Below are 20,012 nucleotides of genomic sequence, written 5' to 3' on the forward strand. Positions count from 1 at the left end.
GCAGGCCAACAGTTTGGGCTGTGACACAATAGAGACCATAATGGTTCATGAAAGTTAATGGTTTGGGCAACAGGGGTGCCTCCTGTCATTCTGATATTGCATTTTGCCATCTCCGTTTTGTTTTACCTTTTATTTTTTGTGTATGTGAAGAGGGCTTGGTACTTATGCTTACCTGTCTGTAAGGAGCGGTGTTTAGAGCTAATGAATACAAGTTTTTTGAACTCCATGGATGAAAGAAACTGTGTAAGTGCAAATTATCCTCTTGTCTGTCCTCTCTGAAGTCTAACCCACTTTGATGTGATTGTGATCTATGTCAGTTATCGTGTGTATTTTAGGAGGGATTCTCACAGCAATGAATGTAAGTAAACCTTTGAGTAACGCAAAGTAACTGATGAATGTGGAAGTTCAAACACAGGATGGAAATTATTATTTTAGGCAAAGTTCCAGGATTTGGTTAAAGTATCTTTAGTTTTTAAATTACTTGCTCTCCATTTTTTGATATATGCTAGCTTTCATATCCTCCTTGAATCATTAGAGGCCAGCCCCTCAGGCTGGTATAAATTGTCAGTTCTTTACTGATACCAGTAGATCTGTGCTGGTTTATACTTAGCTGAGCACCTGGTCCAGTGAGGCGTATTCAGAAAATGCAGTCAGAACATTGCAATGGTCAGTAAAAGTAAGTAAAAAAGTAAAATTAATGCGAATAAAGACTGCCAAATAGGAAACCTGAAAATACTTATATTTTACAGTCTCACTATAGAGTAACTACATAGGTTAAGTAAACCATCTCTAGATTCATCCCACCTTTGATTTTAGACCTAAGAATGCTATACGGAACTGTTAACAATTCCTTAAAAATATATTAATATAAATATCAATGTTAATCTCTGTTTCTCCACTGTAAGCCCAAGAGGGGCTGAGAATTAATATAGACTTTGAGAAGTAATTCCTATTGCCTTGTCTTTGCAGGTGACCCAACCTGAGTCAGTCATGCAAGCAGGTGAGCAGGGTTGCTCACACAGGGCTGTGTGGATTCCCTTGCTGCAATCTGTTCAGTTAGCACCGGAACACCACATTGCTATGGGCTCCTCTCTGCAGGAATAATATTGATTTCTGCTGAAGGTTTTCTCCTAGGAGAAAATAAATGTAAAGCTTCCATTTTTCTAGTCGTACAGTGAAAAGTTAATGAAGAACAGAGTTTATAGCAGGGGAAAAAGAGGGGAAAAAAAAGAGGAAAGAATTGAGGAGGGAGAGAAAAATAGAGAAAATTTAAAGGATGCATGGGGAGAAGGATGGATGTCAAAAGGTTATATGTCAGAAAAAGTTTTTCAGTTCTGTCTCTCCTGAAAAGTTCACTGGCTTGGAAAAGCTGAGGTCCCAGAAAACTACTACCCCAGAGCTTTCCCAGGTAATACGCAGGATTTCCATTTATTTATTTATTATCAAATCTCTCTAAACTCAATTCAACCTCCACAAACTTCTTCACGAGCACATAGTATTCCTACAGACAATATTTTACATGCACTTTCCCGCAAGGTCAATACTACAGATGTGAGAACAGAGGAAGCAAGAGGAGGAGAATGGCAGCTGGAACTAGAAGACCAAAGACAATCCAGCAACTGAGCTGGTTTCTGTGCAGTGTCTCATTCACTACAACAGTTCTGCCCAATGCTGTCTTTCTGTAATTATTTTTTCAAAAAAGTTTCTCAAAGAACTTCCCCTTGATGGAAATCATAGGGAAGCAAAATATGCCTACAGATTCAGGCATTTGCCCTATTTACTTCTCTTCCTTTTCACCTAGCTTTTTTCCACATTTATTTTAAATAAAAGGGACTTACACTTTATCCAGGTAACCTATGGAGTAGTAAACCATAACTGGCTTCAAAAGGAACATAGGCTTCCAATCATAACAGAATCCTGATGATACTTAATATTTTATTAAACGTGTATTTTTTTCCACCCCAGGAAGCAGCACTCCTCAGCCTTTTATTGTTCCACTGCATGACTAATATTATCTGTTTAATCTGCAATTAAACAGTCTTAAACATGTAACTTCTCTCCCTTGACGATATACCTACTTTTAAGACTGATTCTTTTCACTACTAAAACATTTTGATGCCAATGATTTTTTTTTTCATTATCATTACATTTAGCTTAAGCTTGTACAAAAAGCACAGCAGCATCTCCTTCCAAAATCTGTTTTTAAGGAAAATAAGACTCAGCCAATAATAACAGTGATTTTTTTTTTTTTTCAATGCATTTCACAAGGGGAGGAGGGGTAATTTTCCAGCATGCTCTCAATTCTGATTACCAGAAGATGCACTTGAATTGTTCATTCAGCCCTTCTGTCTCAATGCATGCTCTAATGGGGCACTTAGGTGCAGACCCTGAAATATCAAGTTTATGAAATGAAAAAATAATGTCCTAGCATGTAGAAGCACTCCAAATGAGAAGTAAAAGAATCTGAAGCCTGGATAACACCAGTTCCACCTTCACTGATACCCATTCCTTGGATGTGTAAGTGGAGGCTGGGTAGGATCATAATAGGTAACAAGCATGAGGCTGTTCTGCAGGAGGCATCATTCAGTGAGTGCTTTGTTCATACACTACTCCATTCCTGGCCCTTTTTAGGGACAGAATCCAGCTGGGCTATCAGGACCTTTAGTCTAATTCATATACTCCTTAGAGCCATCTCACAGCAAGAAAATAGCAGTGATACAAAGTTGCCTTGTGTGTGGAATTGAGAGTGTTTGATGTTTCTAAAAATCATGCCACTTGTTCACATACTGATAAAGACCAAAGAAGCAGTCAAAGTCTGGGTGTGTAAGACCCTGTCTGCTCCACATCGCTTCATTACCTTCTGCAATGCTGATACAGGGTGCAGTTAAAGTCCCAAAGTTTCCAGAAGAAAAAGGTGAGTGTACTTGACGGGCCTAAGCCCCCTCTTGCTGAAATGATATCACTGACTTCATTAGGCAGCAGGATTAGGCTTGCATTGCTCTGCATGGGCACATTTCGAATCTGTGCTAGCCAGCAGAGTTCTCAGACAAGCGATTAATAGCACTAACCATTTTAGTTAATATCAGAGCAAAGAGACACTCCTTTTGATATGCCATTTAGGTTAAATACATTCTCCTTCTGTTCAACTTGCCTGATACTGCAATGTTAAGCCAAGAACTTATCTAAGTAAAAAGATTAAACGTATCTCTGAGGAATGCACAACATCATTACAGTTGAATCATGAGGTTAAAGTGTTGCACTGAGGTTGCAAAATATCAGATAGAGAAGTGAGACTGAAAGGATAAATCCTTACTCATTTAGCATAGTTGCCCTATTCCACCTGCTAATGAAATCAGTATGTAAAGTGCATTGGAAAGGGGATCTGCACATTGGATGTTTCACTACAAGTTACACTGCAGCCTGCTATGGAAAATGATGGCTTATTGTAATCATTTTTTAGGCTTGTTTTTCACTGGGGATCAGAGGAATGTAATTCAAACATAAAGAGAGTTGCCAATAATTCATTCTTGAAGAGCCCTATAAAGATATGTGGCCAATACTGTGGCCTCTTTCAGGAAAAATAATGGTCAGACATTTTGCATGAAATTATCATTTCATTAATGTAGCGATCGTTCCAAATGCTTTCAGACTTAAGCATGAATTAAACAATATCATATTCATCTTAGAGCTGTAGATACAAGCCTCATCAACTGCCATAGCATTATATTTTACTCGCCTCCGGAAGCAGACTTGTGTTTATATATTTGATCATTAAAAAACCCAATGTAGAAAAGCACTTCACCACATGCTTAAGCAGTTTAGTGGAACAGGGTCTAGGGTGGGTGCTAACCCTCTTCAATGGTAAGCATTTCAAAATCAAGCAGATCAATTTTAAAACAATTAAGAAGGCATCATAAGGTGAGACTGCATCATAGTAATTAGAGTGCACTGTAACTGGATATTATTAGGGACACGGGCATATTTTCCAGACCTTCCCATCAAAATACACGCATAATCTAAATGTAATATTCCTTTAAAGCACCATATTCTGCAGATGGGAAATACAGCCCAACATTGCTTTACAAATTTTTTGATTGTTAGGAAATTAGGGTTTCTGCTACATTTTGTGTTATGCAAGCTGAGTATACCAATACTTATGTTTTAAGCTGCTAGAGGCATCCCAAAGTGGGTGTTTAGCCAGCAGTCAGACCAAAGGTGTACTGGAAACTTATCACCAAAATAATCTAATATAGACATTAAGTACATGATTTAAGTGCTGTCCAAACAAAATTCTCATGTCCTTATGTTGTGGCCTTTCCTTCTCTTAGGAGAGGATGAAGATTTCAGTGAAAGAGTTGATAGCTGTCTCAGAAAACTGACTATAAGACATAGGACATAAGGACTATATTTTCCATGAAGGCTGAGCTTCTGATCTCATGCTACTCTACTGGGATTGTGATTCCCAGGTTCCCAGGTTCATTTGCCTTAAACAGGCTCTAAACACAGCCAAGAAAGGCAGTAGCCTAAATTCTTCCAGCAGTTAGTCCTTGTTCTGCTAATCCCTGAAAAACAAGTAGTTTCCTACACGCCAAGATTAATGAGCCTCATTTCCTGTAAATTTATGGGTCGTAGCTAATTGGCTTTGTCTTTTGGGAAGATAAAAGAACCACCTTAAGTTTTCCTTGCAGTTGTAGCTCCTACACGGACTTTTTTTTTTTTTTTTTTCCTCTCTGAGCAGATGTCTAATAAGGATTCAATTCTTCCTGTTTCCTTTTCCTCATTTTTCAAGGCAGTTTGTGTGCTCATCCACATATTATTTTCATGTAATTTTTAGCAATGCTGTTCTTATATTCTACCCCAAAAATTGACTGAATTGTACGAGACGACAGTATATCAGCAGTGTGAGTACAGATGATGCAAGAACAGAAGTTTTGTTTCCACAAAAAAACAAACAAACAAGCAAACAAAACACAACAGATTTTGGAGGGCATCCTAGGTCTGCAGGTCAAACTGAATCTCCTATTCCAGAAAGGAGGAGTCAGGAGTTCAGAAAACATGAAAGTGAAGTTTAGGCACCACAAAAAGAGCTAAGAACTGGAACCAACATCTGCAGTATAACTAAAGATACTGGAATGTGGATTTCTGCCTGAAAAGATAACATTTTCTCAACATCCATAACCAGCAGTCCTCAAAAACATTTAGTTTAAGGTGCGTTCTTATAATGCTGTTTATTACCTAGAGAATATGTTTCATTAAACAGAAATCACCAGTAGCACCTGGAAACCAGAAGAGTGGCAAGAGACCATCATCATCACGTTGTACCACTCAGGGATCTTCAGAGAGCTGCTGGTGTGATCTTCCATTTCCCTCTCATCCTCTAGCCCTCCAAAACTTATGCTTCTCAAGTCAGCTCCTGAGCCACCTCCTCCTCCCCCCTTTACCCCCTGTGAATTATTTAACCTTCCCGTGTCTTAGGTTCCTCTTCTGCACAATGAAGTCAGTGTTATGCTAACACAAACACCACCTGCAGCTATCATGATGGACACTCGAAAACTCTGGGGTGTGTTATTAGCTGTAGTTTATAGATGGAAAAATCAAGATTGAGAGAATTTAAGTGCCTTGGCCTGACAGGAATCATGGTCCATTGACTTCACATCAGCCTTACACGACAGCACACACCAAAATACAAGGGTTTATGTAACTGGGTTATAGAAAAGCAACAGCGACTTCTGTTGGTAAGGCTGTCACTTGCTCAACAGGCTAGTCTAATTCTGAAATAACCTCCCTATTTCAATTCCTTCAGCAACCTCTGTTTACTGTGATCTGGCAAGTCCAACAGCTTACTGCTAGTTTGCAGAATGCTTTGGGAGTGTGGTTTAAGCTTTAAGATTGCTGACAGTCTTCTAAGGGCTTTTATGTGCCTTGATGGATGAGGAAAGAGGCAGCAGAGAAAAAGAGAAGAACGAGATCCTTCTAAAAAATGGCTTTGGAATTTTCAGAGTACAGAGAAGAAAGGTTTGAAGATTTCCAAAGGTTTTTACCACAAAGGAAACTGGAGGTAAATCAAACATATCCCTTCAGTCATTTTTAAGGAAGAAAGCTACCATGCAGAAATATCCATGAAAAGGAACAAATGAATAAATGCAAGCAAAGAGTTCCTAAGCCAGAGCAACTCCTGAAATATGTGTTTAATATGCTCCATATCTGAAATATTTACATGCATTCAGCCTCAGCTGAAATTTTACAGTGGTTGTCTTATGTAACCACAAGGTTGCACTAAGAAGTCTGAAGGTGACAAAAGCATGAATGAATGTGGTAAGCTCTTTATGCATGAAAGAAACAAGGCCAACAAAGACCTAAAAAAAATAGCTTCAGTTTGTTTTTCAGGCACCTAAGGCAATGGACTACCTAATAGCATTTTTTTTTTTTTGGTGCTGGGTTTGCATTACTGCAAACCTTTACAGCCTTATATTGAATTCTAAAAGTGAATCAGAGACTTGCCTCTTTGTGTTTTGCAGACATAATTCAAGAGGCAGAGAAAGAATTATTTAACAGAGAAAATGAAAATATTATTTTATTAGGATTATAGTCACAAGCGAACATGGGAAACAAAGCAATTAAAGTAGGAAATATGGATATTTTGCAGAAAATAAAACACATCAAAGATGATAAAAGCCACAGCAACTTAATGTGGACCACCTATATGCTTAATAATTTAAGTATGGGTATAAGTTTATAAACAAACACAAACTGGAGGGGTATAAGTATATAGAGACACACTGATTTAAACAGATTTGTACATCTTTTCCTTGTTTCGTTATTATTAGTTGTTGATGGTTTGGGGGAGAGAGAATCCTGCTTAACACACTTTCTTGTTTATACTCTTCATAACATTAAGAGACAGGAAAGTTTAGCCAAAGCTGAAATTAATGCAACAATTTCTTTGAGAGCATTTACAATTAGTGAGTTTATCTTAAACAGGAGTAGAGGACCCAGGACTAGAAAACATGCTGCAAGTTCCCGAGGCCAGTCTCCCCTCCACTGCATTCAGCCACGTCATGTAATCCCATTCATAACATCTACTGAAATTTCCCACATGCGCATTCAGCCCTTGTCTTGCAATACTCTCATTCCTGTGTTGGATGGAAACCTGATTTTTAGTCTAAACTGTGATTCATGGCCAAATTATGCCACTTCATCTTTTATCAACATAGTCTTTTCACTTTTACGGCTTGCACTTTCCTTCATGATTATGAAGAGCAACCAGATCCTTCTCAGATTCTGTTCTGCTAGGCTAAGCACACCAAGCTTTTTCAGCCTCCTTGTGAGGCAACTCTTCAGTCTTTCAGTGATCCAAACTATTTTTTTTCCCTTTTACATACCCCATCTTCAGTTCTTCTTCTTGAATAAGATACTTACTACATAAGAGGCATTTGCTTTGTCAGTGACCTGTTCCTTGAACAATGGCTCTGACACATTCCCTGCCACTTCCACTGCTAACATCCTCCCAACGCACTTGTGCATCAATCAGGCCTGCCTTCCTCATGGTTGGAAAGCATGAGGTTATCATCACCATCTGTGGGTCAGTTACTGCATATAGATCTTTCCCTTTTTTCCAAGTGCTAATACCAGGATGATGGCACCTATAATATCACTTACTACAATATGGTGTCTCAGCCCATGTGTTGTGGGTCAACACCGGCAGGCAGAAAAGCACCACACATCCACTCGCACACTCCCTGACAGTGGAATGGGGGAGAGAATCAGAAACGTAAAAAGTGAGAAAACTCACAGGTTGAGATAAAGACAGATAAAGCAAAAGCTGTGCACACAAGCAAAGCAAAACAAGGCATTCACTACTTTCCATTGGCAGGCAGGTGTTCAGCCATTTCCAGGAGGGCAGGGCTCACCATGCGTAATGGTTTCTTGGGAAGACAAATGTTCTAACTCCGAATATCCCCCTTCCTTCTTCTTTTCCCCCAGTTTTATTACTGGGCACGACATCATGAGGTATGGAAATCCCTTTGCTCAATGGGGTCAGCTGTTCTATGTCCCCTCCCAGCATCTGGTGCACCCTCAGCCTCCTTGTGATAGGGCAGCATGAGAAGCAGAAAAGACCTTGTCTCTGCGTAAGCACTGCTCTGCAACAACTAAAACACGGATGTGATATCAACACTGTTTTGGTCACAAATCTAAAACACAAGACCATAGTAGCTACTATGGAGCAGATTATCTCAGCCAAAACCAGTACACCACAATACTCTGATACAAAGAAACAGAGGGAAAATTACTATCTACTATTCACACTGTAATATGAAATATTCAACTCATCATACCCATGAGTTATTAAAGGAAGTACGAATAGGCAGCTTTGGATATCAAATTGGTCTCCAATTAGCATTTTCTCTTCTATTTTTTTCACATCAGGGACCAGCAGGAAACCAATGAATGGCAGCTAAACAATAAGAGAAATAAGAGTATTTGAAAGTAAAAATCATCAAGTCAATAATAATACTATTCCTATTATTAAGGGAAAACATAAGTGTTGTACAAATAAGCCTTATGGTTTTGTATGCCAATCCATAAATATGTAGTTCTGCAGACAGAAATCAAAACTAACTGATTCATTGCAACAGATATAATTAGAGAACAAGTCTGGAAATAATTTCTAACTCCCTCCTTGACAAAAATTTTCTCCTCCTCTATACATAAGTGATTCTTGTCACATCAGAGAACTTTCAGAGGGGCAAATACGAATCCTTGGAGTTACAACAATGAAATATGCAAAAAGGAGAAGAAGAATGGAAGATGACTTCACAATGTTGATCATACTAATTCTTTCTGAACCTAAAAGCAGGAGTGGAAATAATTCAACGTGTAATTGTCAAGTTAGAAATTGATGTACATCTCTTAGGAGCTTGGGAAAAGAGGGAGAAGGGGAGTAAAAATCAAAGGATACCCAAGAGGCTACCTAATACATAAGAACAGCATGCATTTAAATATGAAATGGATCAGCTTCCTTTTCATGCAAAATTGGAAAAGGTCTCCTGAATATCTTGGAAAAAAAAAAAACACAACTATCAGCACACCACCAATATTCACCAGTGAACAATAGACTTTCAGGAGAAAAATCATACCTAATATATGCAAACGATCTATGCACACACATACCTTGCTCTAAAGCTCACTAAAGCTGCTACTGGGATACTCCATATCAACTTAGAAGGACTTTGGATAAGTCGCAGTATGTATGTAAGGTAAGGCAGACTTGCAAAAAATATCAACAGTTCAAGCATATGCATCTTTCCAAGAATGTTAGCTAAGACGGGGATTCAGATACTAAAGATGCAGGAAATTCAATATTGAGGTCATTGTTTTTCAAAAGACACTTAAGACATTTATCCCCTTTTCTGGTGAAAGTTTGAAAATGTCTGCAACAAAACAATCATCTCCCCACTAGCCAAAGGCATGACTGAAGTTCTGGAGAATTACTTGTACTTTCTTCCCTCTAATACCGTTTATCAGATGGGTAAATCTCACTACTGCAAGGCAGATTCACAGGGTGTCCTCTAAACATAGGTGGAAAGGATGAAAGCTCCACAACATGTAGGAAGGTTAGTGGCCTCCTCACACATTTTGGGCTATTCCATGGACTGAGTTCTTGCTATCTAAAAAGAGCTTAACAGCCCTTTAAGTTTTTATGTTGCATTTTTTTTCCATTCTTCCATTTCAACTAAAAAGTCTCTATAGCAACAGTTTTGCATCCTGATGTATCTGAAAAATGGGGACAAAAGTGATGCAGTTTATTTTGAGAGATGTTTTCATTTCACTTCTTAAACACCATGTACACAAGGTACGTATATACTCTGTATGTACTAGAACACCCAGAATTCACCCAGATTCCAGTGACATCCCCCCAGATGCTATAACTAAATGCCTTATCTGAGATCTGTGATGGGATCTGACTCAGCAAGTGCCGTTCTCCCACCCTCTGGAAAATTGATCCCCGGAGTTTGGTCCCAAAATTATTCAAATGAATAGCCACATTCACCCTTCAAACTGCACTTTACACAGGAAAATGCTGGAAACATGCTCAAGCCTTTAGCCCATGGTTTCTCAGAAAAAAAAAAAAATATATTTTCCATGTGGTGGCCTTGCATGAACGTCTTTACCTTTCATTGCCCACAATAAGAAATGAAGATAGCAAGCAACTTTGAAGTGAATATACAGTTACAATAACTCTGTTACTGAAAGTATTTAATTCAAAAGTATATTCTATCTAGTTTACAATGAAAAATATTCAGATGAAAAGACTTCTCCCTTATGAAAATGTTGTTTCCCAAAAGCTGCCACTTTGCCCTTACCTTGACAATGTTTACTTTTCAGCTGCAGTTCTGAAAATTAGCAAGTGCATGCCTTTTGCCTTTCGGGCTAATTTAATTAAAAGCAGTACTAGATCATATTATACCTCCTTAAAATACTGTCGTAAGAAACAGCCTGGGGAACCACTCCCCAGCTGCTTTAGAACAATGCATAATTCTGTTTAACTTCCCAAGTAGTGAACAATGCTGGTTTATCATAACTACTTGGAAGGTTGCCATGCCACAACTTAACACTTTTCTTTATTAATGTAATTTCTTACTTCTTAAACTCAGAGGATGGATACCCAACGGACTTGGGAGAATATTTTGTGTGATTCTGACACCTTTGAGAAAACTAAGCTTCTCTGTTTTCTTGTCACTCGTTGAACATAGTAAAACCCAGGAAATACATACACATTCCAATAATTGTGCAGTGCATTTGGTTGTAAGCATCTGTAATAATATAGGTTCAAAATAGTTACTGGGAAGGTGCTGTGAACAGACAAAGTATGGTGTGTGCAGCTAAAACTCTGTGTATTGTGGGCTTACAAGTGTATACGTAATCTCACACACACACAAAAAAGATACTATTTTGTTGAATTCAACATTTATAATCACATACTTCAGAATAGTTCAGAGCTTCAAAATTGCAAGTAGAATTTATCTACAGAAGTAACTTACAATGAGTATAAACTTCAGGATGAATAGGTCTAACTAGCAATAAAATACCTCATGATATTTATTTCATGAAAATGCACGAAAATGCAGTGCATGTCATAACAGTCAGAAAGATTTTTTTTTTTTTTTTTTTGGACAGCACTGTTAACTCTGAATTCATGATGAGGAAACAGCACCTGATTTCTCTAGGGGTGGTGATTGTAGGAAATGTCTCAGCAATGTCAAGACTGATTTCCACTGCCAGACAGAAAAGCATGGCTAGATAGGCTGGCCAGCAACACATTTGACCCACAGGTTAAGAAGCTTTTACCTCAACAGAAGCAGAAAAGAATGAGTTCACTAGGAATCCAGATGTTAGAGGAGTGGGGAAAGGTGCACACCTCCTTGCCTCTCTTAAGAAACAAGGATTCTCAGACTAAGAGAAACGATACTAAAATATATGAAAGATTTCTTTTGGCGGAATAGAACATCCACAGTTTAAAGAATTCTTTTATTTTTATAGATTCATTTTGGTATTTGAATACCAGAAGGGTTGTTTGTTTTTTTTTTTTCTTTTTTTTTTTCCCCATCCTAATTTTACAATAGTATCATTGTTGACAATGTCATACTGTGGATTTAGAGAAACACAAAAATGAAGTAGGTTTCTTGTTTTTTCCTTTGTGCTCTATGTAGTCATTTATATGTTTAAGTGACCAAATCTAAAGGAGAATCAGATTCAGGTACTTCTGTCCATTTAAATTAATTAAAAAAATAAAATAGAAATAACCCAAAGATGATGAGCACCATTGTATTTGATGAAAATTCTTTTGCTATCTACAAACAATGGCCACAAATTCCTGTGATCCCCACTAACCTTTACTCACACACACAAAAAAAAAATCCTATTAAAACCAATAGGATCTCTATCTAATAAAAGACAGAAAGCTCTTTCTCCAGAACATACACAAAATAAAGTTTCAAAACCCTACACCTATAATAAGGTCATCCAGAAATACTTATAGAATAACCATTTTATTATTTTCTGTAATAGTATTGCAAAAAATATTTACATAAATGGAGACATGAATCAGGATAAAATTACCCTCAAGTTGACTTTAATATTCTGGAATCAATATTTTAGCTTAGAAATTAATTAAGCTAAATGAATTTAATTAATTAATCCAAACAGATTTAGTTTATACTTGAGAAGAACGAAAAGAAGGGACCCATTAGCAGGTGAGGCTTGCCTGCTCTTCAGACTTCCTATCATCTTTTTCTGTGTTTTTAAATTACTAGAGAGCTTGTCTTGACAGAAACTCTCCAGTCTTCCTGTATTGCTACTGGGATATATCTAATAGTTGCCAAAAAGATTCAATTACAAGTTTTTTCTTCACCTCAGTGATTTCTTATATGACCTTCAGTAATTTCCTTAATCTCAGTTTATGTACTTGCTTAAAAATGGAAGAGTTACACCATCAACAAGAATCCAATCTCATAATAGGTGCTGCAAAATGTAATTAACATTTAAAATTATTCGGTGATTCTCAGGTTGACAGAGAGTCCGAGTACAGTGTGACTGTTATGCTGTGGACTGTTGCACAGCTATAAAAAGAAAACTCCTTGTGTAGCACAACTGATAAATTAGTCTGAGAAAGGTGCAGAGACGTAGCCCAGAATCCATTCAATTGCTATAGCTGGGCTCTAAAGACCTTTGTACGTTCATGTGTATGCACTCAAGCACCAAGCTATATACTGCAGTTACCCTTATTTATCCCATGTATTTTTCTTTTACTAAGCAGCTTCCAGCAATCAGATGGATTAATGATATGTTGCTTCATAACAAGAAGTCAAGTGTTCCTTCTCATGAAAAGATAAAATAAAATAAAGCACTTCACTAACAAGATTCATTAAAAAAGAAAGCAGCCTGATTCAAACCACGATCCAGCCCAGCACACCTGCCACACAGCCTGCCTTCCAGCTCCAGCTGTGGGTGATGAGGAGGGATAAAGAGCTGGATGCAATCCAGCGGTGCTTGCCCACACACAATGCGCTGTCCTTTGGAGATCATGACAGGATGCAGAACAAATCCCCATAAAAGACTTTACGCAATTTCCATGTTAACTTTTATTTCCTAAATCACAATAGAAGGTCTTGCTGTCAAGAAAATGTAAAATTAATGTGTTTTTCAGACCTTCCAATGTTGCTGTTTCTCACCTCCTCTCTCATCCTCCAACACAAGCTGCTAGAAGCAGTAAAAGCACAAACTGCAGAAACACTAAGCTAAAGATCTGAGCCTGCTAAATGATGAGAATCCTCAAGCCAAATCACTTAACCCTGGGGATGCTCAACTGCTCACTCAAACCTTCAGCAGCTCCTAGACTCAGCCTCCAAAATACCATCAGTTGCTAGCCTCTTTTAGCCAACCTACCATGATGCTGTATTTTTAGCATCTGTAGGGTAATACTGTTGCATAATTAACAACAGTCCTTCCCACACAAATCTTTATCCATGGTCACCACTGGTGACAGAAAAATCACGGGAAATAGCTTCAGAAAGCTATGGTAGACACAAAAAAAAGTGGCACAGATGTTTTCCTTTTTTTTCTTTTTTTTTTTTTTCCCCTAAAGCAACACATGCAAATCCACTACAGTGCCTACTATTTGTTTCCTTTCTGTTTGTCTTGTAATATTGCTATTTGCACTGTTTCTGTCAGAGGCTGCAATACAGGCAACTGAATGTCATGATCCTATTGAAACTGCAGCAGCTTTGATTTCTCTGAGCCTGGATTTATGTACCTTGCCTCCTCTTTGTATTTTGTTATCCTACTGATATCAGTTCTGAGCTGATGCATTTCCAGATGCCATGGTATGCTTTGTACTGCCAAAGTGAATAAAGCAGCACTCAGTGGCAGGTGGGGTAACTAATACCCATCCAATGCCACAAGTATTGGTTATTTTTCCGTGTTCTGTTTCTCACTAGAGATCTCTCTGATGGTTTTTAGCAAGCAGTCAGGCTGAAATCTTTGCCTATGTCAAGTCTTTAGTCTTAGAAATGATAAATCAGGAAGTCCAAAACAAAAAAGTTTGGAGAAAGGGTAAGGGATCTTCCTAAGCCCACCAGATTCATCTGCCTTGGAGCATCTCAGTAGATAAAAGGTACACTGTTTTCAGGGCCAGGCTTTTGAAGTTCTCCTAAAGAGCATCATCATCGCTGCTTTATGCTTTAAGGACAGAGTCTGGGCTTCTTAATCACAAATCCAATATCCCTCTTAAATCACTTGCAGAGCGATAGAAAATGCTTTGTGAATGCCGCATGTAATAAGGTAGTGAGACCTTTTTGCAAGGCAAGATGAAGAAATAACAGCTCATTTCCAGCCCAACTTGCTACCTAATGTTTGAGCTGAGCAGTCACATCTTCAGATGTCACAGGAGGATGAGAGGCATTTGGCATACATGAAGGGAGAAGCTGGTCCCACCAGGAGGCAGAGTACAACAGGTGGAACTAGGGGACAAATAAAGCAGTCAGCTGGGAAGCAAAAGCAAACCGGTGTGAAAGGGAGGGGTGGGAGAAGCTCTGGGGAAGAGAGGAGGGAGCAGGCTGCAGCTGCTCTAAGTGAAAAGTCTGTGGGCACCTCATACCCCCCAGAAAATAATTTTCGGGAGGAATGGCAGAAATAAGCATCCAATGCACAAGCAATTCACACAGAGCTAGGACCCTGGGCCCAGCTTCATTTAAATTATTATTTTCCGTTCAGCCCACACATTTGTGTGCTGTTGCTGAAGATTTCTTCTCCATTACATCATAGCAGGCCTCAGCCTAAATAATACTAGGACTGCACCCACGACCTTTAAAGCTGGGCTGTCAGGCAGGCAGGGCTGCAGGAATGCAAAGCAGCACTAAAGCCCAAGCAGCAGGGTACAATAGCCCCATTATCCCATTTGCTTGTGCTCATCTGACACCGGGTAAAATCCCCTAAACGATGTCAAGACCTTCCAAATGTCAGGTCTTCCTGTCTCTGGGCACTTGTGCCTGGAAGCTCCTAAAGGAGCAGTGGGGTTTGAGCTGCAAAGTGCAATTTCAGACAATGGTGGAAAGGGAGCAGGGGCAAACGAAGACAAGAAAAACATGCCTAGGAAAAGAGATTTTTGTAGCAATCTGTGAGATTTGCCTGGTAATTAGTTTAGGAATGATGCAACTGTTGCAAAACAGTTGACATGAACCTGCCCTTCGTGTTGAAAGCTATTTTTTATATTTATTTACTAGCTACTGTGGAAGAGACATAGAGTGAATGTAGTGGTACTGAGCAGTATTTATTAACAAATCACTTCTAAAGTTGAGGGCAAATAGCCAATGAAATCTGGCTTGTGAATTTAATGTTTTTGTCAGCATATGGTACCACTCAGGGGACATGAAGGAGGCAATCGTGTAATACATGCTTGTGTGACTGGCAACACAGCCGTAATGAGAAGACTGAAGGAAAAATAGATGTTTCTTGTAAATACATTTGAGCAGGGTAAATGAAGCAACACAAACCTGTTCAACATGTCCATTAGTAATAATAATACTCCTTGTGAGCTTTTGATCTGCACCTTACTGGATGAAAGTTTTGAATTACCTGTAGCAAAAATGGGGATACACAAACAAGCAAGCAAATTCCTGAATAGAATTTCTTGTTGAAGATGCTCCAACAGTTTCATCACAATCTTGTACCTGGGTTGTTTAAAGCACTCACATGGGAGACAGTTTTCAGGCTGAATTGTTTGTAAAGTCACTCATGCAAAATTATTAGCCATAATTCAAGCTTTTTGAAAAATCACCTAAAATAAAATTGATATGGATGGACTCAGCCCATGTCTATGTTCCAGAACTCCCACAGACTTCACAGTGTGCCTGCCCCCAATCTGTTCTATCTGCTTTTGCTCTCCAATCAGAGTCCACTATTTTAACAACTTAGCTAAGAGCCATATACACATCATGAGCTGCAAATGGGGAAGAGGAGAAAAAAAAATCCCATGTGAACTTGGAAATGTTCCTAGGGTTCCCAGTCTACTCTTGGAAACATTTCAGTGGACTTTGTCACAGTCCCTTCAAGCTCAATGCTGTGAACATAGGGAAAGAACTAGGTGCAATAGGAATTTTCATTTTTGCACTGACTCCCTAAGAGAATATAACACTTCGAAAGTAAGTAGAAGATCCTTGTACTAGGTAGTTTACCTTTGGTAACTGCACTAACTTCCTTGCAGACAAGTCCTTGATCCTTCATTTAATATCCACCACAGGCTTCCTGCACCTATACTGGTTTGGTGGAGTATAGCACTGTCATGACTGCAGCAGAGTGCCTGCCTGGGCTAGATATTTGTAGAAGTGATCAGGGATTATTCCTGTTCTGATAAACCTTGTACTGCTGGATGAACCGTCCAAAAATGTCACATCTGAACCCATGACGCATGCAGCTAAAATGATACAGCTATCTCCCGCAGTCACATTTTTCTTTGCTCCTTATATCTGTTGTGAACTCACATGGAACAGGAATGGATTCAGGCTTTTTTTTTTTTTTTTTTTTTTTTTAATAAGGAATAGAACTCATAACACACTTGAGAGAAAAATTACAACAATATGAAGTCGAACACAACACAAGTACTTCACGGTCTGATACTTTTCAATCTTGAACCAAAGTTGAAAAGGTAAAGGGAAGGAAAGCTATGACCAATGATTCTTCCATGTGACCTGCTACCTCATTTTTTAGTTATTTGCCTCCCAAAACCAGCCACAGCATCTGACCAGAAATTTATGCCAAAGAAAGTAGCAGCACCAGAAGTCAAACCTCATTAATTATTGTTTAGAAAAAAATTTCTATTGTAAACCTGTTTTCACATACTCAGAACATTCTGAATAACTAAAGAAATAAAAGAAAGAATAAAGCGATCCTTGGGCAGAATTTCTTTAAATAGTCCTGTGCCCAACAGGGACTTCTCTTAATAATTCACTTCAGCACTTTTAGACATTCCAAGTACAAGTCATACGTATGGCCTTATTTATATTTTATTATTTTGTTCTCTTTAATGAAATTCAGAGGTAAATCCAGACTCTGATGCGACTACCAGTGACCTTTAGCTTATGGTTCCTTCTCTTTGTCCTTACTCGGTCTATTCATTTATCAAATATTGCTACATTTGATGATCAAATATTTGAGTAGGATCACTATCCATTATTTTGCAGCTTTGTGGCTGACATTCACTTAAAAAAATACAGGGCTGAAGACAGAAGTGTAAATTTCCCCCCCCCCCCCCAGAGCTCCCAGCAAATAGACATTAATCTAGTTTGAAGATCTCATTATTTAAGCCACGATCTACTTTTAGGTCCAGGCACATAAACACAAAGTTTTCTCAACAACATCTGATGATTCTTGTAGAATGTCCACCAAGGTGGCAAGAGTATCCTAAAAAATCATTCATTATTCACAAGTATTCACTGAGATATATCACCTGTCTGTAACATTACCTCTGCACAATTTGTAGTACAAAGCTAAGATTTGAATTTCCAATTGCTTTTACTAAGCACAAGTCATAGGGTTCGCTTCAGTTTCTTGTTTGGCCAAGTATAACCAGTGAAAGAATCGGTTTGAGCAAACTCTAATGACAGGAGGCCACTTCCAGTGGTCACTATGCAATACAGATGCGATACTCACTACTGTGAAGAAAATTCCTGTTTAGTAGATAGCATACATACCACACACACACGCAAAAAAAGAGACACCAACACAGTAAAAAAGAATTTGCTTAAAAATCATAGTAAACACTAACAGACTGTCGGTTTTGTGTGTAATGACCCAGCTGTCATTATTACCATGGTTGCAAATTCTGCTTGCCTGCTGGGCTGCAGAATGATGTTGTATCGGTTGGATATCAAGAGCCTGATATTGCTGTTAATCAGTGTGGCTAGGAGTATGCTGAATAGAGCAGAGGGTGGCTACCCCATCCAGCTGGACTCTAACTCGGCCCAGAGCAGAGCTGCAAACATGGCAGAAGGAGGAGAAGCATCTTTCTTCAGGAAGACAAATGCATCATGAGGGTTTGGGGTCTCCTCAAGTCCCAACACACAGACCTTCCCCCTCACTGGGAATCCACATCTGAAACCACTCTGTGAGTAGCTCAAGAAGTGGTGGGAGGAGGGAGCAGAGCACCCAAATCCTAACACCCAGTACGCTGCTGCTCACAGGTCTCCTTCTTCCAAAAACATCTGTAGCCTGCATGCTTATTCTGGAGGCATGCAATGGCAGCACTAGTCTAACAAGTGTTGCCAGTGTGAAAACCTGTTGTGACGAAGAATTCAGGACAAACAATAACATCCCTGCCTCAACCTCTTCTCCTCCTTTTTTCTGTTTCAACATAGCATTTTCCTTTTAATGCAACTGAAACTTGCAGATAGAGTTAGGCAGAAGCTATTTCACTACAGCAGCAGCCTTATATTTCAAACAAATATATTAAAAAAAAATCTCTAGTCTTTGAAAAAACTCATTTAAAAAATTTAATGAAAGTTATTTGGGTACTGCATACCAGCCTGGTAGGATAGAGAGCAAAACTGCCTTGTTTGTAGTCATAGTGAAAACACTCCACAAATAAGTGCACCATAGACAACTGTACTCCCACTCCATCCACTTACATAATACTGCCCTAAGAAAAAGAACATCCACTGATATTATAGCCTTTTAAAGAATTAGCTTCTGCTAATTAACATTAACAATACTTGGCCAGATCTACCTTTAATATCAGCGGGCCAGGATTCCACTGTTTCTGACATTTCCTGTCCAAAAAATAATAAAAAAGAGTTCTTAGAAAGCATCTTTGAAGTCGTGTATGTTCAATACCTGCTGACAGGAGATTTTTAAATTCCCACTGGCAAAACTATGAACCTTAAGTGCTTGCTTGTCCATCCAATTAGCAGGAGAGGAAAAAAAAAAAAAAAAAGGAGGAAGGAAAGAATGCTGAGTTCTGAACAATCACAACCTAATAATCCTGCTTGATGCTGCAATATTTGTAATCAGTCTATACAGTGAAAACAAAAAGTATTTTTCATTGAACACATTTGAATAATAGACAAATTTAAGGAAATTGTAATCTGTTTTACTGAGCAAAATAGCAGGCTAAATTAATTGAATAAATTATTCATTGTAAATTATGGGCTTAAGTCTGCTACTGTCTCCATATATATACATTCATTTTCTGGCATCTCTGCTGAGCTTGCTAACGGGGATACCAATTAGTAACAATGGTGCTGGTAGTTTTATTTTAGATTTACTTATCTTTGCATTTCCTGGTTTTGTCTTGTACCAAAAGCTGATACAATAAAAGAACACAGATTCTTCCATTTCAACCAGAACCTGAAAACAACGGAAGTCTAAAAAAAATAATAGCAAATAAATAACTTGTCTGGTCTTTACATCTTGATCCTTCAGTCACAAATTTAAATTCATTTCAGCAAGTGCCTGGGCTTTGGTATAGGTATTTGGAATAAGTCTTCCAGTGCTCAGAGTTTTTGTTTCTCTCTAGTTACGAAGCAGCAAAATAAGATATCTGCCTCCAGTAACAAATAGATCTCCAACTCAGGGTATATGCATTCTGTAACAAGTACTTATACTTGCACAATGACTTGGAAAGATACACACTGCACACCTGACTCAGACAAATCAGATACAGTCAAAGAAAAATCCAGTTGAGGTTTCACAAGAAACCCAGTGCATTGAGGACTTGAGCTGCTTCTCAGACAGACAGCACAACATGAAAAGTTCAGCAAAGCCCTTTTTTTTTTTTTTAATTAAATTGAATTCAAGTCTTTTAAAAGTTTGAGAAAATGTTGGACTAAGAACTGAAGGATGGAATAATTTGACCTGATTTCACGTATCTACAGTATAGGCATCTATCAGAGACTGTCATCCATGGCTGCTTTTATAACAGGGCTTTCATTGCATTCTTCCTCTTACTTTAGGAGCTTGCT

Source organism: Cygnus atratus, chromosome 1 (assembly GCF_013377495.2).
Source record: "Cygnus atratus isolate AKBS03 ecotype Queensland, Australia chromosome 1, CAtr_DNAZoo_HiC_assembly, whole genome shotgun sequence".
In the NCBI taxonomy this organism is placed as follows: domain Eukaryota; kingdom Metazoa; phylum Chordata; class Aves; order Anseriformes; family Anatidae; genus Cygnus; species Cygnus atratus.